Here is a 22,202-nt window from a genome sequence, read left to right as displayed (position 1 = left end):
GCATGAGGATGACGGCTGATTTTGGTAGGCTCTCAAGAAATGGATCTTTAAGGTGGTCTAAACACGTTCACGTTCCTTATTTCATTCAACTTCCACTCGGGGGCCCAGATCGAAGCGTAGGTATTCACAATGGTTGAAGCACAGAGAGGATAAGGCAGTGGGGAAAGGACAGAGAATGCCTCCTGCTGAGCCCGCGGGCGCTGGGTGGAGCTCTGCGGGGGGCGTCGCCTGCCCCTCCAGGGGGCTCCTCCTTCCGGGGGCTCCGGCCCCGCCCGGCTCCGAGCATGCCCAGTGCGCTCCCCGCCCGTCCGAGTGGTGCTGAGCGGGCGCCGCGGCTCCAGGTTTTGCTGGCGACTCGAGGCCGGGCCGGGCCGGGCGGGGCGCAGGCGGTCCTGCCCCTGGACTCCGGGCTCCGTCGGAAATTCCCCCGACGCGACGCACGGGCGGCACCCGCTGCAGCGGCGCTATCCCGGGACGTGCGACTCCGGGACAAGGACCGAAATGAGGTTCCAGGGGCTGCCGGGGCCTCAGTCTATCCCTGGAACGAGTGCCCCCAGGACCTGGCACCCAGGCCCAACTGGAGGGTTCCAACCATCTCTGCATCCCTTCGTTCACATATTCAACAAATAATGTTTGAGCGCCTAGTGTGTGCCAGACGGTGTTGCAGGGGGGTCACTGCAGTAAAGACAAGCAGAGCTACAGCCCCAAAGCTGACATTTAGGAGGGAAATACAACATGAGAATTAAACAAATCGGAGGAAAAGCCAAAGTGACCGACCTCATCTGCTCCTCTGCCTCCTTGCCGTTCCCTAAGCGGTCCGGCGCTCTTTTGGGTCTTTGCACTGGCTGTTCCCTCGGCCAGGAATGCTCTTCCCCGCTTATCTGCGTGGCTGAAATACCACTATCACCTTCTCAGTGTCACCCAATCAGACCGCCCATCAGCTCAAGGGCCCTATCCGACCGCTTCACTGAAAACTCACTGCTTACCTCCAGCCCCAAATCTCCTGACCCTGCTCTTTTTCCTCTTAGAACTTATCACTTTCTAATATAATGCATAGTTTGCTAATTTGCTGTTTATCTGTTACCTGTCCCTCTTTCCCCAAACTCCACTGGGGGAAAGAATTTTTGTCTATTTGTTCCCCACGCGAGAAAAACCAGAATAGGTGCTCAATAAATATTTGCTGAAAATGGATAAATCATTGTTAAATGCTAAGAAGAAAATAGAGTACATGGAGTGGTCAGGAGCACAGGGCTAATCGAGGAAGGTGGTCAGGAAAGGCCTCTCTGAGGAGGGGACCTATGTACAATGAGAAGGCGCCGGCCACGTGAAAAGCTGGGCAAGGACGTCCCACAGAGGGAAAGGCGGGCGCCAATGTCCTGAGGTTAGTGAAGTTCGAGTGTTTGATGGACAGAAAGGTGCTCTAGGATCCGCAGGAAAGCAGGTGTGAGATGAGACGGAAGTGGGAAGCAGGAGCACAGATCAGGTAGGGGTCCCACGAGCCTTGGGGAGGTTTAACCAGGGAAGCTTACTAGTGCCAACGGACGAGCACTGGACTGGAAGTCAGCGGGACCTCAGCTCAACCGCGCACCCGTCGTGCAAGACTCCTCATTTCAAAGTTTCTTTGGGCGCCAACTTCTTGCCTTCCCTAGGCATGAAATCACTGAGGGCCTGGCACACAGTAGGTGCCCAGTTATGGCTGTGGAACGAATGGCTGCATGCATGCGCGAGGGAACTCAGGACCTGCCCGGAGCTCGGCGGAGAGCCCCGGTGCCCCTAGGAGATGCGTCGGGGCGCGCCAGCCCGGGGCGGGGGCGAGAGAACACCGCAGGCCAGCCCGGACGCCCGCCCCCCGCCCGGCGCGCGGGCCCGTCGCGGCCAGCCCGGCCGGCGGGAACCGCCCGCGGGCGGCACTGGGCATGCTCAGACGGCGGCCAGGTCGCGCCGCGAGCGAGCTTCCGCGCCGCCCGCACGCGCGACCTACCTGGGCGCTCCGCGCCCCCGGATGCTGCAGGTACGGGCCCGTGCGACCCCAGCGGGCCGTGGGCAGGGCGCGGGGCTGCCGGGGGCCGGGGTCGCGCTCGGCGCCACCCCGCCCCCACCCGTCCCTGGGGCGCGCGGCGGACGCGCGGGCGGGCTGGCGGGTGCGGCTGCACCGGGATCCCCGCACCACGTCGGGGCGGGGAGGGGGCGCCCCGCTGCGCTCACCTGGCGGGGCCGGGGCGGGAGGGCGCGGGCGGGGCGCCGGGTGGGGCTCGGCCGGGGCGGGCGGGCGGCCGGGACGCGGCGCCGGAGCGTGGGCGTGCGCTCCAGCCGGGCAGGGGCGGGCGCAACCCGCGGAGCCCGTGCGGCCGGCACCGCCGGAGGACCCCGTGCCGCCGCGACCCCGGCTCGGGGCTCCGAGGGGGCACACAGCCCGCGGGGAGCTAGCCGAGAGCGGCGGCCAGCGCTCGGCTCCCAGGGCGAATCCGCCTCTCGGCTTTCAAAGATGGCATTTCCTGGGCCTGGCACGAAACTCCAGCGCCAATAAATCCTCCCCGTTCCGCGGGCGATATGGAATGATTTATCAGGTACCTGCGGTGAGACAGCTGCGGAGGGGGGAGTGTATGTGAGAGTGCCCAGCCCCCCCGAAATTCCCATTTTCAGCTACCTAAACTTACTGAGAAGTTGCAGTTGCCTTAAAAATTCATGGGAAGTTGAGACAACTTGACACCTGGGTTTTCCAAGCTGGTGGAAAGAGCTTGTGACTTGGAAACTGGAGACCTCCGTTCAAGTTGGGCTCCCCCTTGGCCAGCTGGTGACCTTGGCAAGTTGTTTAACCTCTCTGGTCCTCAGTTTCCTCCCTTGCAATCAGCTGGTAATAATGCCCACCTCGCTGGGTTGTTGAGTGGATTAAGTGGGATAAATTATGTGGAGGTGTTTGGCACCGTGCCCGGCACAAAGCTAGCAAGCAGTTGGCGTCATGTGAATTTAATTCGTTTAGAGACCCTCGTGGCTCTCATTTCAGCAGGAAATTAGAATTAGGAAACCATCTTCAGGGCCTAGTGGTGGAGTGACAGACCCTGTCTCTGTGCCCAGGAGAACTTCTGCCGAAGTCAAGGCCTTCGGAAAAAGAATTTAGCCGAATTGTAATCAGAGAGCATCTCCTTTAAAAGCAGTTTTATACATTCAGAAACTCCAGAAGTTGGCAGTTGGCTTCACTTACAAAAGAGCTGTTTTGCAAGATGATCCATCTTGCAAATGTTTAAGCAGATGATGGGAGAAAGTAAAGCCTGCTTAGGAAGATTTCTGTTTTAAAAAGCTCCCAAATCCAACTTTAAGCGATTATTTAGATCAGGGTTTCTCAGCCTTGCACTATTGACATTTGGGGTTTGATAATTCTTTGTGTCCTGGGCATCGTAGGGTTTAGAAGCATCCCTGGTCTGTAGATTCCAGTAGCAATTCCTGTTCCCCAGTTGTTCCAATCAAAAATGCCTCCAGTATTGTCAGATGTCCCCTAGGGAGCAAAATGCCACCCCCGCACCCCTTTAGAACCACCAATTTAATTCTTGCTTTCTGTCATTAGCCCGAGTTGTTTGAGAATTTCATCTTGTGCTTTTGTAATAACTAACCTTTGCATAGCCTTATAGAACTTACAGAGTACATTCACCTGTATCGTCTCATTTAATCTTTACAACTCCCTTGTGAGGCTGGTGTCACTCCCATTTTACAGATGAGGACATGGAGGCTCTGAGCAGCCAATTACACAGTATGTGGTAGAGCTGGGGCGTAACCCAAGTCTCCTGGTTCCAAGGGCAGGTCTTTTTCTTCTGCATCAAGCTGCCTGTCCCTTTGTTGTATGGAGGCTTTGATATGGATGACTTTCCGGATGATTAAATCAAGATGTGAAGTATATTGGAAGTTGGAAACTTTTCTGAGATTGACTAGTTGAAAATTAACAACAGTAAGCTATTATCTGACAGAGTGGGCCATTCTAGTTAAATATTCTAGTTTATAGCGAGCTCCCATAAATCCCACATGCAGTTAATGGAATACCAATTTGCAGATAATTAGAGTAGAATAGAACGTGCCTAATACTCTGTATTGATCATGCATTGTCTCTGGTGATTTGCCATCTCCTAAAAAGGACTCATATACGCAAATTAGACATTAGCTGGGGAATATAAAAGGTCAAGTTACTGAAGGCATTTCAGAGTAGCTGAGGCATTTATTGAACTTCTGTATGGCAGATGTAGTGCTGAGTGGGGATGTGGGGTACACCCCAGAGAATCCAGGTTGCCTGCATCCACTTCCCTGCAGGAAAGGGCAGGCCCTGGTCAGGCCAGACAGGTGGTGGGCCCTCAGACAGCTTGGGGCAGGAGAAAAAGCCCAAGTTACCATGGAAGCAGATTCAGGATCCCTTACCATATCATCAATCATGTCTCTGACCCCTCGATTCATCTTTTATCATACAGAAGATACTCTGGTAGTTTTAAGCATTCTCATTCAAGTCTCAGAGACCTGGTTAGGGAGGCAAGGTCAGAGACAAATCTTATCCCTGGAAAAAGCTGGGGTTCCGAGGTGGTAATTGGCTTCAGAGAATTGAGAGCAACGCTTTGTTGGCTGTGAACTGGAAGGTTTCACACACAGTGGGGTTTGTTGCTGCCAAACCCCACCCCGTTCCCCACCTTGCAGATAAGGAAACTGAGCTGGCAAAGGTAGAGTGGGGCCAGGAGCAAGAGGGACCAATTTTGACCTTCTGAACTACAGGTCCACACAAGAGACATTTTCTAGGACAGGCATAACCTACCAGAAGGGCTCAGCTTTGGGGATGGGAGGGAGTGAGAAGACATGGCACCCTGCCTTTCCCCAACCCTCCGGGTTTGTGGTGGTTGAGAAAAGACCAGCAATTTATGGTCCCTACATCTTTCCGCAGGAGAGCTCACCTTCCAGCATTGCGGTCCTGGAAAGCAGGGACAATGCCTCTTTATCTTTTCCCAAGATCTGTTGTAGAAGCTGGAATGCTGAAGGCACCCAGCACATACCCTGGTCTGGAGGGGCTGGTGGGGGTGCGGTAGCCTACCCAGCATCAGCTCTTCATTCCAACTCTAATAGAGACAGGAGGAGACCAGGTCAGTGTCCACATTGCTCTTGGCTGGGTCCAGGTGACCTCAGAGCCTGATCTTATAGATGTCTTCTTTCCTCTGGCCGAGAAGGACCTGAGAAGTGCTTGGTAAGCCCCTGGCTGAAAACTGATTTGGTAATGGGTTCTAAGACCCAGAAATGTTGCATCTCCAGAGCTTCTGCTTGTGTGTGCACCTGAAGCTTCCCACTGCCCCCAGGTTAACTTGTTATTCCAAGACCAGGTGTGAGCACAGATTTAACAGCAAATTGAGACATTTATTGAGTCTCTACCATGTATTAGGCCATAGGGCTACAGAGGTGAACGCTGAACCCCTGCGTTGGAAGGATTCATGGTGGATTTGGAAAGACAGTTTGTATATGTGTATGTGCATCCCCATCCATCTGTCCATGGTCCTGTAAGTACTTTAAAAGGATAAGCTAGGTGCAAGAGACACCAGAGGATGCAGCCATTCATTCTGATGGGCATCAGGAGACACTGTGGAGAGTAGTTCTAACCATGGGGAGAAGTTAGTTCTAACTTCAAGGCATAATTTGAATTAAGCCTCAAACTTAGGAACAAGATGGTATTTGGGGCAGGCAAAACAGCAGGGGCAAAGGCATGAAGAGACTTTGTGGATCATAGGCGTGGTGACTCTTCTCCAAGTCCAACCTGGTCTTTTTTGTTTTTTGAGACAAGGTCTCACTCTGTCATCGGGCTGGAGTGCAGTGGCCCGATCATGGCTCAAGCAGTCCTCCTTGTACCTCGCACCTGGGACTACAGGCATGTGCCACCACACCCAGCTAATTTTTTATTTTTTGTGGAGACAAAGTCTTACTATGTTGCCCAAGCTGGTCTCGAACTCCTGGGCTCAAACAGTCCTCCTGCCTTGGCCTCCCAAAGTGTGGAGATACAGGCGTGAGCCACCGCACCCAGCCAAATCCAGCCTCTTGGTGTTCACTAATGCAGAACCCACCTGCTCTGGTTAGGGTCTGCTTTATCTCTGTACATGGGCCAGGCCTCACCTAGCCCAGGGCTAAGTGCCTATTCTCCTTGTTTTCACCTGGATGGGAGCGATGCCACTGTGTTGTCTTTGAGGCAGGAGTAACTTCTGCAGGGATGCCTCTGGTTTTAGTTATCAGCACTAATCTGTACTTATTGGTTGCCACACACTGTTGTGAGCGCTCTCCAAATAGTAACTTAATTCATTTAATCTTCACAGCAACCCTGTCGCCAGGCTGCCTCCCAGGTACAAGTAGGTGGGGGCTGAACTCCTCTGCCCAGTGTATGTCCCTCTGTGGGTGATGCTCTGATTGTGGCCCGGCCTCCCCCTGGCTGCCTTTACATAGATGTGCCGGGAAACAGCCCAGTCTGAATTGCAGTAGAGCACTGACCCCATTTCCTTTAGGGGACCGGCAGGACTGTGCTGACTGTGTTTTCTGAACCAAAGAACGGGATCTGTAGTGTGAAAAAAGAATGTGTGTGCCACTGCTTTGTGCAAGAGGAGGCCTGAGAAGTGTTTGGATACTGAGAGAGTGGAATTTTTGAAACATTTTGATGGTTTATGTGGAAAGTTAGGACAGAGGATTTGAAATTGGAATAGTCCTGGAAAATTGAGGTCCCATGATTTACTGTTAGGATACACAAGCTTTTAGTAAATGTTTAAGCAGTGTAGAGTGAAGTGAATTTTTTTTACTGAGCCCCCATAGGGAACAAACAGTGCATTTTAGCCTCAAAATCTGATTCCTTCCAGCCCCATTTTACAGATGGGGTGAGAAAACTGAGGCTCAGAGAGATGAAGTAACCACCAAAGAGCACAGTGTTTGTAAGCAGTGCAGCCTAGCCGAGATTTGTCTTTTTGGTTTTTGTTTGTTTGTTTGTTTTTTAAATATAGAGAAAGGGTCTCGCCATGTTACCAGGCTGGTCTTGAATTCCTCGGCTCAACTGATCTTCCTGCCTCAGCCTCTCAAAGTGCTGGAATCACAGGCATGAACCACTGTGCCTGGCTGCAGCCAACATTTGAACCCAAGTCTGTGCCTAGACAAATCATCTGTTGTCAAAGTCAAATAAAATATAAAAAGAGATGTTTCTCTAAATTTAAAACTTTTTGCTTGGGAAGTAAGAATAATAATTTGGGAAATCTATACAGACCAGGTGGTCTTTGGTTTGGAAAACAAAGAGAATGTTGGGAGTTTTATTAGAATGAGAAATGTTATGTATTGTTTTGAAAAAAGTCCATCGGCACTAGAGAAGCTCTTCGGGAGCTGGCAAGCTCTGATTGTTGCATGATGGTAGCAGATAAAACTAGTCTTAGGGTCACAGCAATTTGTTTCAGTAGTTATTAAATAAAACTGGTTTTAGGTTATAACAGGCAGTTTTAGCAGCAGGGCTTGCAGATAATTGTATTTTTGGAGCAATGTTATGTGCCCTGAGTATTTTTCCCCTGGCCTCTCAACTCTGATTTAGTTGGGCATTACAATAATGACCCAAATTGTATAATCAACTTCCACCCTGTAAAATGAGGATCATAATTGCACCTATTCCCTTTAAGTTGACTGTTGTCAATGAGCTAATGTGGAAAACTAACTAAGGCAAAACTTGGCATAGAAAAGGGGTCCCTCACTTTGTGGTCAGACCCCTGACCCTCCAGACAAGTGCTTTGATCTGTGTTCAGTGCTGAGAGTCGCTGTGGGTGAGTGAAGGTCCTTCCTCAGCCAGGACCACAGGTCCCGGTTCTCAGGACTGAAGGGATATTCCAAGAGGGAGCATCCAGGACTGTGCAGGGGCCATGGCTGCCTGAATGCTGTGCTGATGAGGGGCCCCTGGCGTAGGAGTGGGGTTGGAGACCTGGCCCATGCATGTCACCTCCCTCAGCCACATCAGCTCAAGGGCTCGCCCAGAGGTTCTCGGTGAGGGAGGCAGCAACCAGCTCCATCAGCTGTTTTTTGACCGCCAGCCGCTATTGGGCCTGGGGAGGGGGAGGTTGGCCTCTGAGCTCAGTCTGCCCCCACTGGCTCCCCCAAGTCCCCTCCCCTGCTCTGGTTATCAAATGCATTCATGGTTCTTGTAGAAAATAAAGTGTCAGGGAACACAAGAAAAATTATGCGTGATGCTTCTCTGAAAGCAGCTGGTCCACTGTCAGCACTGCCACGATCTGCACATGCCCTCTCCTGCTTCCAGTGGATTCTCTACTCCACAGACGGGGGAGTCTTCCATACACTCCTATTTTTCTCAAAATGAAGACAAAGCTGATCTCTTAGCATCTCCTGCAGGCCCTATGTTCATGCTCTTTGAGCCCTCACCTCACCGTGCTCCTTCCTGCTGCAGGGACTGCAAGAGCCTGGGACCTTCTCCCCCTCTCCACTGATTACTTCATCCTGTGGGTCTCAGCTCCATGATTGCAGAGCGTTTGCTCACCTTCCTGACTTGAGTTAAATTGTTGCTATAAATGTTCATGCCACCAGATCTCTCTCCATTATAGCACTTTTCCTAGTGGCAATTTTGCAGTTAATTAATGTAATTATTTGTATTAGTACCTGTCTCCCAGCTACACTGTAAGCTGTGTGAAGGCAGGGTCTCTTTTTTAAAAAAACTTTTTCTAAGTTTTATTTTTTTTCTTTTAATGTTTTATTTTGATCCAATTCAGACCCATAGGAAGGTTGTAAGAATAAATCAAAGAAGTCCCATAAATTCTTCACCCAGATTCCCCAAACATTACCATTTTATTCTTTTTATTTTATCCCTGTGTGTATATATATATCTATCCTGAACCATTTGAGGATTATTTATCAATGCCTCCTTTCCCCCTACATATATTTCCTAAAAGCAATGATATTCCATAACTACAATACAAATTTTAGAATCAATAAATTAATAGTGATACAACATTGTTTAACTAATCTATAAACCTCAAGTTTTATATACTTTTTTTTTTTTTTGAGAGAGAGTGTCCCTCACTCTGCCACCCAGGCTGGAGTGCAGTGGTGTGATCGCAGTTCACTGCAGCCTCCGCCTCCTGGATTTAAGCAATTACCCTGTCTCAGCCTCCCGAGTAGCTGGGATTACAGGCGTGTGCCACCATGCCCGGCTAATGTTTGTATTTTTTGTGGTGACAGGGTTTCACCATGTTGGATGCTGGTCTCGAACTCCTGACCTCAAGTGATCTGCCTGTCTCAGCCTCCCAAAGTACTGGGATACAGGCCCGAGCCACCGCGCCTGGCCTAGATGTTAAGTTTTGCCAGTTGTCTTAGTGATGTCCTTTTTTACAGCAAAAAAAAAAAAAAAAAAAAAAAAACTCTTATAAATGGGTTGCGTACGGTTGTCATGTCTCGTTAGTTTCCTTTAAACTAAGACAGTTCCCCAATTGTTCTTGGTCCTTCAGGACCTTGACTTTTTTTGTTGTTGTTGTTCCAAGATGGAGTCTCGCTCTGTCACCCAGGCTGGAGTGCAGTAGCTCAGTCTCAGCTCACTGCAGCATCCGACTCCTGGGTTCAAGCAATTCTCCTGCCTCAGCCTCCCGAGTAGCTGGGATTACAGGCATGTGCCACCACGCCCGGCTAATTTTTTATATTTTTAGTAGAGACAGGATTTCTCCGTGTTGGTCAGGCTGGTCTCCAACTCCCGATCTCAGGTGATCCACCCACCTCGGCCTCCCAAAGTGCTGGGATTACAGGCGTGAGCCACCATGCCCAGCCAGACCTTGACATTTTTGGAAAGTACAATTATTTTGTAGAGTGCCCCTCACATTGAGTCTGTTTTAACTCACCATTTTGTCCCCAGTGCCAAGCACAGTCCCTGGACCATCAAATGCACTCAGTAAATATTTGTTGAATGAGGAGAAGGAGAGATGGAAGGAGGTGCAAGGGGAAAAGTCAGCAGGTTTTCTGCTTTCTTCCAGCCCCACGCCTTTCCCTGCTAAGTGATGTGGGGTTTTTTTTTGTTTTTTTTTTGTTTTTTTTGTTTTTGAGATGAAGTCTTGCTCTGTCACCCAGGCTAGAGTGCAGTGGCGCAATCTCGGCTCACTGCAACCTCTGCCTCCTGGGTTCAAGTGATTCTCCTGCCTCAACCTCCCAAGTAACTGAGATTACAGGTGTCCACCACCACGCCCGGCTAATTTTTTGTATTTTTAGTAGAGATGAGGTTTTGCCATGTTGGCCAGGCTGGTCTAGAACTCCTGACCTCAAGTGATCCACCTACCTCGGCCTCCCAAAGTGCTGGGATTATAGGCATGAGCCACCCCACCCGGCCTGGATGTTGTTATTTAGTTGCAGTCATACTGTATACAGGTTTGAATCCTGCTATTTTTATAACAAAGCTTTCCCCAAAAAAAGAGAGGCTTCCTGAGAAGATAGTGAGCCTGCTGTCCTTGCAGGTATACAAGCAGAAGCCAGATGATGGTTTGGCAGGGATACTGGAGAGGCAAATGGAACGTTTGATGAGGGGTGAGACTCATCAGGCTGGGGGTCCCTGCTAATCATGGGTAGCCTTCTCTAACTGCAGCTCTGACTTCACAGGCCTAGGCCCCCAAGAACAGTGCAACTAGAATTTATCATCCCAACCAGAACAATTTGAGAATAAAAAGGGGTCCTATTAATAATTGCATGTGACTGACGGGCCTCAGCCGGGACTGCCCTAGGTAAATCCGGACGTGTGGTCACGTCCGGATTTAAGAGTGACTTCGAGGTTGAGATCAGTGCAGGGTGAGCCAGCATGGAAAACCCTCTAGCACTAGGAATCTTCTACCTGGATAAAGACAAAACTAACCTCTGCATGGCCTGCAGGCCTGATGTTTGTGGCTTTGGTCCCCACACCTCTGTGGTCCCACCTCCAGTAGGATGCCACTCCCCAGCTTTGTGCCTGCCACACTGGCCTTTTGTCAGCTCTCACCTCACTATGGTACTTGTCTGCCACAAGGACTGGCAGAGTCTGGAACGTCACTCACATACCCTGGCTGGATGGAGGAGCAGGGACAGAGTTTATGATAGATGGACAGGGAGATGAACAAGCCAGCTGTGCTTCCCACTGACCAATTTCTAATAGAATTTAAGAGCCAGGGTGTGTAAGCAAAGAAGGGCAGGAGGCGGGAGTCACCCTAGACCTTATCTTCTTTCCTCTAGTGCTCACACTTCCACCTCTTCTTCCTGCACCAACGCCCACATCCCTGTTCCAGCCCTAGTTCTGAGATCATGACTAAGTCACTGACCTTTGGCAAAGGCAGGGAAGCAGGTGGCATTGGGGACCCAGGCAGGAGAGGATGGGCATTGGATGGACAGTAGGTGCAGACAGGGACTTGGATGCAGAGAAACCAGGCAGGAAACCAGCATCTAGGGATCCCAGTAACAAGGTCACTACAGGGCCATTTATCAGGAAGTCTAGATTTGTAATATCAGGTGCCCAGACACTCGGTCAAGGGATCAGGCTCTGGGATCCATACAGTCTGATTCTTTAACTTATTTTCTGCCTAGAAGAAAATACAAACCTTGCCTTCCTGGATTACAGATTATTATAGGATGAAAATGTGAAGATAATGGAGCTATTTTCTGGGAAGCATCCCAGTCATGTGAACTTTAAGAACACTGTCCAGTGCAGTCGTGTTTTTATTACTCTAGGCATCAGCAGCTTTAATGGAAAAGCCAGTTAGAAAAGGAATGTTCCGGTTCCTAGAATGCAGGATACTAGTACTGCTGAATGTTGGAAAGATTTTCTGGTTAACTGTGTTATTAGATTTTATTGCTTAAAAATGTACTTTCAGCCCGGTGCGGTGGCTCATGCCTGTAATCCTAGCACTTTGGGAGGCAGAGGCGGGTGGATCACCTGAGGTCAGGAGTTCGAGACCAGACTGGCCAACATGGCAAAACCCCGCCTCTACTAAAAATACAAAAAATTACACAGTGCTGGTGGGTGCCTGTAGTCCCAGCTACTCAGGAGGCCGAGGCAGGAGAATCACTTGAACCTGGGGTGTGGGGGCAGAGGTTGCAGTGAGCCAGATCATGCCACTTTACTCCAGCCTGGGCAAAAGAGCGAGATTCCATCTCAAAAAAAAAAAAAAAAGTACTTCCCTCCTCCCTCCGACCCCACACAGCTGCTTAAAAGCATTTCGTTTGGGGTCACTTTTTACAGAACAGAGCATGTCACACAGTGTCAGAACTGAAACTGACCTCAGAAAAACCTTTTCCGGCTCCCTCTTTTCTGGATGGAGAAACCGAGGCTCTGCAAGGGATGTAACATACTCAAGGGCACATAGTCAATGGCAGAGTAGGAACTGGTACCCATGTCTCAGAATTTCCAGCCCCCAGATCTTGGGTGTGTTTTCTACATCTCATCCAAGGAAGTTTATCAGATGGGCCATGTATTTTTATTATTTTGTTAAAACCTTTTGGCATTTCTCTGACTATAGAAATAAGTTGTATTGGCATTGAAGCAGTTAGGCATTTCTTGCTGAGTTTCTCTATGTAGAAGTTGCTAGGCTGTCTTTTTCTTCTTTTCGTTTTCATGTAGAAAAGATGATATATACCTTCCATTGAATTTCCATATCCTGTAGCGGTGTTTCTTAAACTATAGCACATCAGAATCACCTGGAAGGCTGGAAGGCTGTTTAAAAGAGGCTGTTAGGCCCCACCCCCAGAGCGTGTGATTCTCTTGGTCTGAATCAGAGCCTCTGGTGAGGCCGGAAGGTTTGCATTTCTAACAAGCTCTCTGGTGATGCCACTCATTCGGACGCCAGGGACTGCCCTTTGAGGTCCGCTGCCCAGGGTTTCATGACACTTTTAGATAATATGCTCTGCGCTTTGCGGCCAGCTGGGCCCTCCCTGCTCTTGCCACATTGGCCAGGGACTGCTCACTTGTTAAGACCAGAGGCAGATTCTCATATCTCAGCCCATTTGGTCAGAGAAATTCCTCTCTGTTCCAGGGCTTCTGTGATGCGCCTCTCCCCTCCTACCTTCTACACCTTGGCTCTTCCTCTGCTGCCGTTTATCCTCTGCTCTTACTGTCCTGCAGGCCTTTTCAGGTAAACTCAGCTGGTTCTATCAGCAGGGGCTCACAGGTCTGTGTCTCCGGCCTGATCATCTCTGGGTATATTAGTCCATTCTCACGCTGCTAATAAAGACATACCCAAGACTGCGTTATTTATAAAGAAAAGGAGTTTAATTGACTCACAGTTCCGCAAGGCCGGGGAGGCCTTGGGAAACTTACAATCATGGCGGAAGGGGAAGCAAACACAACCTCCTTCACACAGCAGCAGCAAGGAGAAGTGCAGAGCAAAAGGGGGAAAAGCCCCTTATAAAACCATCAGATCTCGTGAGAACTCACTATCACAAGAACAGCAGTATGGGGGTAACTGCCCCCATGATTCAGTTACCTCCCACCTGGTCCCTCCCATGACAGGTGAGGATTATGGGAACTACAACTCAATGAGATTTGTGTGGGGACACAGCCAAACCATATCACTGGGCATTTCCAATCCTGTGTATATCACGTCTGCACAACTCCTCATGAGTGCCCCCAGGCCCCTCCTCTGCATTTCTGAAACAGAGCTCATCACCTTCTTTTTTAAAAATGCCCTCTCCACTAGTCCTCTCCACATAGTCTTCCTGCTTAGAAACCCAAGGTCACTCTTCACTTGTCCCCCACAACCTGCCCTGGACAAGCCTGTCCACCACACCTCAGAAATCCCTTCTCCAGCCCCCTCCTCTTTTCCACTCCACCCAAACTGAGTTCTCTCGCTTCTCCCATTTGCCTCTTTTGCTTACTGTCACAAATAGGCCCCTTGCGCCTGTACCTCCTTCACATAGCTACCAGAAAAACGTTCCCTTAAAAAGCACAGAAGATCACCTCATTCTGTGCGGGCTCCATCTGGCCTTGCTTTTCCCCATCTTTTCTCCAACCCCGCAAAATGTATGCTATAAGCCAGGGCTTCCCAAGCTTTCGTGTTAAAATGCAAATACATACTCAGCAGGTTTGGGCTGGGTCCTATACTCTGCCTTTCCAGCACCCTCCCAGGTGATGCCAGGATGGGGTCCATAAGCCACCACATGTTGAGTGGCTGGAGTCTAGGGGAGATCTGTGTTTCACAGAGTCCTGCAGACCTGTCTTCAGTCTGTTCATACTGCAAGAATTTCTAAGTTCTGTGTTGTCATTGTAATGTTTTCTGTTGTATGTAAAGTTAACCTTAAATGTTTTCAATCGTAAACTTAGATTTGCTGTTGCAGTGGTTATTTGCTATTGAAAGAATTTTCAAAGACCAGGAAAGGCTTCAGTTTTCTTCAGAGTTACTAAATAGGTCCAGGTGAATAGGTGTATGGGAGTCAGGGGTGGATCTTGAGAATGTTTTTCCTTTAAAGAGGTACACAGTGCAAAGGGGTTCCCTCTCATGAGCTGCTCCAGGACAGAGGCTCTCCCGTACTCACCCTTCTCAGGATGGTGGTGGAAGGGGAAGGAGAAGAGTCTGGTTTCCGTAGGAGGAGATGAGTGTGGAAACTGATGATTCCGTCAGGGAAGACTGGGCGGGGAAGGGGAGCTCTCCTGGGAAAGGTGCTGCCAGTCACAGGAGAAGAGGGCGAGGATCTGGGGGCTGGATCATATATGACTCTTTTTACTTTTACTTTTTATTTTTATTTATTTTTTTTTTTCTTGAGACGTAGTCTCGCTCTGTTGCCCAGGCTGGAGTGCAGTGGCGCAATCTCGGCTCATTCCAAGCTCCGCCTCCCGGGTTCACACCGTTCTCCTGCCTCAGCCTCCCGCGTAGCTGGGACTACAGGCGCCCACCACCACGCCCGGCTAATTTTTTTTGTATTTTTAGTAGAGACGGGGTTTCACCTGTTAGCCAGGATGGTCTCGATCTCCTGACCTCGTGATCCACCCGCCTCGGCCTCCCAAAGTGCTGGGATTACAGGCGTGAGCCACCGCGCCCGGCCGACTTTTTATTTTTTTTTAAGACAGAGTCTCACTCTGTCACCCAAGCTAGAGTGCAGTGGTGCCATCACGGCTCACTGCAACCTCCATCTCCGAGGTTCAAGCGATCTGCCCACCTCAGCCTTCCAGGTAGCTGGGATTACAGATGCACACCACCACGTCTGGCTACTTATTGTATTTTTAGTAGAGATGGGGTCTCACCATGTTGCCCAGGCTAGTCTTGCACTCCTGGACTCAAGTAATCCACCCACCTTGGCCTCCAAGGTGCTGGGATTACAGGTGTGAGCCACTGCACCTGGCCTTATATGACTCTTGATAAGGCTTTGCTGTTGAGGAGCCAGCTGGGGAAACCACTGGTAGGCATGCCTGGCTACCCTAGCGCAGGATGGGGGGTCATAGAGGGCTGAGGACTGCGTGAGGATGAGCAGTCAGGAAGTAGAGCCATGTGCACCTGGGACAATCAGGATCTTGCCACAGCAGGAGGGTCAGAGAAGCAAGTCCCAGGTAGATGTGGGGTGAGGGAATGGTATGGATATCAAACAAGGGTGCTGCTGACTTTGACCAGCCTGCTCCAGAAACCTCACTACCCTCCTGTCGCCTCTGAAGTCCAGGCACCTCAGTCCACCACTGAAGAGTTTTTCAGGATCTGGCCTCTGCCTCGTCTCCCATGTGTTCTCCACAACTTTTGCCCCTCAATTCTAGCTCCTAGCCCAGTGGCTGTTCCTCACTTCAGATTCAGATGTCCGTCCTCAGCTCCAAGTTTCCACAGAGGTGGCTCGGCCAGGCTGCCGTGCTCAGTGTTAGCTCTCAGCACAGGTGGTGAGCCTGGGACCATCACCGGGCCCCCACTCCCTCACTCCAGGGCCCTGCTCGAGCCTCCTGAGTTTCGGTCTCCACCTCTCCACGCTGGAATGCCATGGTGTCTCCACCTCACAAGGTCGTGTGATGATCCCGTGGTGACACAGCAGCATGCTAAGTACTCAGGCAGTACTGGCTCGGCTGTCTGGACAGAGGGACTGCTGTGGGACATGTGTCCGCAGCTTGAGGTGGAGAGAGCTGTGGTTGGTGTGTGCCACCCAGGGCAGGGTGGGGCTCAGGCAATTCTGCCTGAGGTGGACACTGCAGAGGTTGGCTTTAGTTCACTGCGTAGATGTCAAAGGCACCAAAAGATGGCAGCTCACGACAGAGTGAAGAGGAGGAAGTTGGAATTGGAGTGGAGAACGCAGCCTGTCACACTTTATACAAAATGATTCAGATTCTGTAGGTCAGGGGTGAGGCCTGAGACTGCATTTCTAACAGGCATTCAGTGATGCTGAAGCCGCTGGTCCAGAGACTGCACTTTGAGCGGCATTCATCCAGAACATGATTAATGATGGGGAGCCTTGTGGAGGAGAAGGTAGAGAAAAAACATGCACAGCTTAGCGTATACCCAGCTTTCTGCCTGGCTGCTTGGAGACACCTCAAAGGGGCAGGTGTATCCAGGCGTCTGGGGTCTGTCGGGTTCCGTTGGAATCAGATTGTGGGTGATGATGGAGACTGATCGTAAGAGCCCGGTGAGAGCTTTGGGAGACGTATGGAGTGATTTTGTTGCTTGATATCTCATCTCTCACAGTCTGGCTTCACAGTTATATCCTCCTTAGAAGGCATCACTTTCTGCCGGAGGCTGAGCCATGGTCACACCCTGGAAGGTCCTCTGTCTTAGCACTCCCCACATGGAAAGCTGTGATTTCTGCATCCCTCTCTCTCTCTGATTGATTTGTGAGTTCCCGGAGAGCTAGGACCTAAGACAGCCTCTTAACCTTGTACCCCAGCACCTGCCTCACAGCTGGTGGTAGAGAGAGGGGTGGATACAGGTTTTGAAGGAAGAATGAGTAAAGCCTGTGATCAAAAGGGAGTAGGAGAGCCCAGCACCGAGCTGGGGCACTGGAGCCTGTCGCTGTGGACAGGAGGCCCAGCTATGGCATTAGCCAGGCCTTTGGTGAAATTGCCAGGAACATGGTCTAAAGGGGAGTCGCATATTGGGCGTCAGCTCTGAGGAGCGAGGGCTGGGCTGTGAGTTCTCTGAAGGTGTGGAGGGCTCCATGGGGGAATGGCAGTTTCAGCCAAGAAGCTATCATGTTGATCTGGGAGCCAAGAGCAAACCTACTTTTCTTCTGCTGCCTTCAGGAAAGGACAGGTGCCCAGATTTATGCAGACTGGGGATCAAGACTTTTCTCCCTGTGCATCAGGGCATGGATAGCAGCTCTTCCTGAGGCTGAGTAGAAGCAGCAGATAGGGCTCCAACGCGGGGCAGTGTCTAGAGCAGCCCACAGCCTTAGCACCTGCGAGTGCTGAGCAGGACCCTGTGGGTTAATGTCAGTTTCATTTTCCTGAGGAGGAAATGGAATCTCAGAGAGGTTCAGTAACTTGTCCAAAGCCACAGATCTGGGAAGTGGAGGAGGCAGCCCAGCACTGGAGCTGGTTTCTAGGGGAGGAGTGGGTCCAGGTATGGATTAAAAGGCCAGAGCATTGCAGAGGTGGTAGGGCAGGGTGGACAGTGGATAGTGGGAGGGGACCCAGGAAGAGGAAGCAGGGTTGGGGATGCAGAAATGGGACAGGAGGCAGCAGAGAGTCAGGGGACGGAGATTTAGGCAGTTTAACACCCTAGCACCAATAAAGCATTAGGTGACAACATTTAAAACAAAAAAAATTAGATCAGTTTGACTTTCTTCTAGCTCATCATTGCTCTTCATAGAAAATAACAGAAAAGTTGAAAGAATAGAAAAACTAACACGTGGGGTTTTTTTGTCTTTCAGATTCCTTTGTTTTAATTAGTTGCGGTTATCCCGTAGATACAACTTTATAACAAGCCTCTTAATACTCTAATCACACAGACATCCTGTGGCTGTTTTGTGGCTTACTTAACTGGCCCTCCGAAATTGGCAAGTAGCTTTTTTGTTTGTAATTTTCGGTGTTATAAATGTTGCTGGGAGGAAAATCTCTGCAACTAAAACTTTTTTTCATGTCTGAATATATCCTGACAGCAGGTTCCTAGAAATGGAATTACTCAGTCAGACTGCCTCCCAGCCCCGTTGGAATGGTATGCTGTGTTAGCGCTGACACAAGCCTTCTAAAAGTGCAGGTGTAAGCCCTGCGTGCATTAGTTGTTAATTCATTCATTTGTGCATTTCACACACATTTCTTAAGCGCCTATGGGCAGAGGCTCCATTTTCTATGGCCTGACCTGCAGGGGAGCAGCTGCCAGCATCTTGGACCTGACCGAAAGGCGGGGGAGTTTCTGACTGTACACGATGTCCCAGCCCTCCCTGTCTTTGTCACAGGCCCAGGAGCGCTGGACAGCCTGTGGGTCCAGAAGTAAACTTGGGTGCCTCTGTGGCTGCAGGGTCCAGGCAGTGCCCACCCATCTGCCTTCCCCTCTTCTGACACTTAGTGACATGCTACACACTGAGTATGGGGTTCCCAATTTTATCAATTTATTCATGCATTCCATAGATACTTAGTGCCTCATATGCACTGGACACTGTTCTAGATGCCATGGAGATGGCAGTTCACTACTAAAATCCCTGCCTTTAAGGAACTTACATTTAAGGAGAAATCTAAAGTAGGGCGAGAGGGAGAAGGAGTGATCAGGGAAGGCCTCACTGATGAGGTAAAATTTAAGCAGGCACATGAAGAAACTGAGTGAGAGAGCCAGGTGCATGTCTAAGGGAAGGGTGTTCAAGGAGAGAGAACAGCAGGTGCAAACACCCAAGGTTGGAACAAGCTTGGCACCACCTGGGAACAGCCAGAGAAGCATGAGACCCTGGTGGAGCAGAATGAGATCTAGGACTCAGGGTCCATTTCCCCATCCTCTTTGGAGATTTTAGAACCAGAGGGCCACCCCTCCTCTGTGAAGCAGTTCAAACTAACCTCGTGTATTTCTCTTGCTTATCTATGGTGGGCCATCACTGAGACCTGTGTTCGGTGGGGTCTGGCTTTGGAAGTCCCTGCCATGCCCTGCCCTGCCCTTGGGTTTCCTTATCTGTGCACTGAGGGACTTGAACCAGGAGACTGGCAAGGGTACATTGGGCTTTCCTCTGTCTTGTCCAGTTAGGTGTGTGAGTAGATCTTGGGTAATTTTTAGGTTAATATTAGGAGTGTGTAAATGCCATTATTGATATTTAATTCTTAATATGTTTAGCCTATTAGATTTCCTTTGTTATGAAAGAGTCTCCCAGCCAGCTGTGGGCAGCAGTCATAAGAAGTGAGTGGAGGGATAAACCCAGTGGTTTATCCATCAACCATCCAACCATGCATCCATCCATCCATTCATCCCACAGTGAATTATTGAGCACCTGTTGGGTACCAGCCACTGGGCAGGCTGCCTGTGCGGCAGTGGTGAGATTTTAAAGACTCAGACCCAGCCTTTTGGTGTAGGGATGTTAGCTCTGCCAGAAGATCGTGCTGGTGAAGGACTCCACTCAGCAAGACCAGAGCAGCTAACACATCATACCATATACAAAAATTCACTCAAAATGGATCAATGACCTTAATAAAAGACCCTAAAGCCATACAACTCCTAGAAGAAAACATAGGGGTAAACCTTCACAACCTTGAATTTGGCAATGAATTTTTGGATATGACACTAAAAATGCAAGTAACAAAAGAAAAATAAATTGGTACTTCATGAAAATTAAAGCTTTTTTGCATCCAAAGACATCATCAAGAAAGTGAAAAGGCAACCTATGGAATGAGAGAATAGGCCAGGCGCAGTGGCTCCCACTTGTGATCCCAGCACCTTGGGAGACTGAGGCAGGCAGATCATTGAGTCTAGGAGTTCAAGATGAGCCTGGGCAACATGGTGAAACCCCGTCTCTACAAAAAATACAAAAATTAGCCGGGTATGGTGGTGTGTACCTGTAGTCCCAGCTACTAAGGAGACTGAGGCTGGAGGATCACTTGGGAGACTGAGGTTACACTGAGCCAAGATGGTGCTACTGCCCTCCAGCCTGGGTGACAGAGCGAGACCCTGAAAGTCAACAGCTCACAGTAACACAAAACAAATTTTAAAAATGGGCAGAAGAGTTGAATAGACATTTCTCTAAAGATGCACAAATGGCCAGTAAACACATGAAAAGATGCTCAGCATCATTAGTCATTACGGAAAATGTAAAGTAAAGCCACAGTGAGACACCACTGCGCACCTGCTAGAATGGTTATGATCAAAAACAGGAAACTAACAAGTATTAGCAAGGATGTGGAGGAATAGTAACCCTCTTATATTGTGGTGGGAATGTAAAATGGTGCAGCCTCTGTAGAAAACAATCTGATTGTTCCCCAAAAAGCTGTACATAATAGGGCCAGGCACGGAGGCTCAGGCCTGTAATCCCAGCACTTTGGGAGGGTGGATCGCTTGAGCTTAGGAGTTTGAGACCAGCCTGGGCAACAGGGCGAAACCCAGTCTACCAAAAGTACAAAAGCTTAGCTGAGCGTGGTGGCACACACTTGTAGTCCCAGCTACTAGGGAAGCTGAGATGGGAAGATCCATTGAGCCTGGGAGGCGGAGGAGGCTGCAGTAAGCCGAGATGGTGCCTTTGCACTCCAGCCTGGGCAACAGAGCAAGACTGTGTCTCAAAAAAATTTTAAAAAGCTATAGATAGAACTACCATATGACCCAGCAATCCTACTCCTACGTATATACCTGAAAGAATTGAAAGTGGACTCGGACAGATACTTGTATGCTGAAATGATAAAATTTAAGCATTGCAACACCATTCACAATAGCCAGAAGGCAGAAACAACCCAAATGTCCAATGACAGATGAATTGATAAACAAAATGGAATATCATTCAGTCATAAAAAGAAATAAAGTTCTGATACATGCTAAAATATGGAGGAACCTTAAAAACACGCTAAGTGAAATAAACCAGACTCAAATAGACAAATACTATGTGGTTCCACTGATGTATCTAGACTAGGCACATTCGTAGAGGCAGAAAGTAGATTAGAGGTGGCCAGGAGTTGGAGGAGGGGTGAATGGGGAGTTATTGCCTAATGGGTGCAGAGTTTCTGTTTGGGATGATGAAAATTTTCTGGAAATAGTGGTGATGGTTGCACAACATTGTGAATATAATTAATGCCACTGAATTGTACACTTAAAAATGGCTAAAAGGGCAAGCGTTAGGTCCTATATATTTTACAATTAAAAAAAAAAAAAAAGACACACTTGTTTACCGGAGATTTAAAAGAACAGAAAAAAAGAAAAGAAAAAGAAAAACAAGACCAGAAGAGGTAGTGGGAGGAGCACGTCTTTGGCAGGAGCCACCGGTTTGGATTCTGCCCTGCCGCTGGGTCACCTCAGAAACACATGTGGTAACCTCATGGGCGAAGCCTGGTCCCCTCTTTTGATGTGAGAGTCCAGTAAGATGATGAGTGTGGGCTCTCTCCTGGGTCATGGGAGTTGCTCAGGGAATGCCTTCCCATCCCCTTTAATTTCATCTTTTCCATTGTAAAAGATTGTTCTACCTGGTAGAAAAGACAGAACACAGTTAACTTGGCGATTTTGCTCAAATCATCATCAGTTACCTTGCTCCTGTTTAGCCATCCTCCTCTAGGTGGTGGTCCAGCCCCTGTCTGTCATCTCGTTCCTCCTTTCTTTGGTGTTTTTGCCCTAACTCAGGGCTCATCGGGACCCCCACTTCCTTGGCATTGGTGCCTGTCCTTGGTCACGTGCTTCCTCTTCCTTTCCTGGGTTTACTGTGGATTCTTTCTGACATCTGAGCTCTGCTAGTGAGAAGTCATCTGAACATCCAGCCACAGTTATGTACACCCACGTGGTGGAATATCGTAGAGCCATAACAGAAAGGGTCAGGGAAGTGTTTGAAATACCTGGACGAATGTTGGATAGTGATCATGAGAAAGAGTGGAATATATGATTGCATAGACATTACAAGTTCAACTTTAAAAAACACAAACAAAATTGTTGGTTGGCTTGTTTTGTTCAACCTGAGCACATCAGAGTCCACGCCCTTTGTAGCCACTGGTCTGAGCCGCCCTCTCCTTCCCCTCCAAGGTTCACTACCATCTGTGGTCAGATCCCCCTTTTTCACAGCCACCCAGGGAGATTTCTTGCTGCCTGAGCCTCTCTCCTGGCAGGTTGAAAGAAGCTCAGGGTTCAGACACCGTGAGGCTGTCCTGGATCCTCCAGAGATCC

General features: G+C 49.5%; 1 protein-coding gene across 4 annotated transcripts in view; it reads left to right on the top strand.

The window, feature by feature from the left end:
* Positions 1-1,864: 1,864 nt before the first annotated feature.
* The window catches only part of PTPN3 (protein tyrosine phosphatase non-receptor type 3), a 120,097-nt gene continuing 99,759 nt past the window's right edge, over positions 1,865-22,202 (top strand). The window contains exon 1 of one of the 4 annotated variants that reach the window (XM_019033544.4): positions 1,865-2,011. The gene's annotated coding sequence lies outside the window, so the exon portion shown is untranslated. Of the gene's footprint in view, positions 2,012-2,338; positions 2,568-22,202 lie in introns of those variants that run through there. The other 3 variants (XM_004048422.5, XM_019033543.4, XM_055351796.2) reach the window with 3 other exon arrangements.

This window comes from Gorilla gorilla, chromosome 13 (genome assembly GCF_029281585.2).
Source record: "Gorilla gorilla gorilla isolate KB3781 chromosome 13, NHGRI_mGorGor1-v2.1_pri, whole genome shotgun sequence".
NCBI lineage: Eukaryota > Metazoa > Chordata > Mammalia > Primates > Hominidae > Gorilla > Gorilla gorilla.
This window is presented reverse-complemented; position numbering and strand designations above follow the sequence as displayed.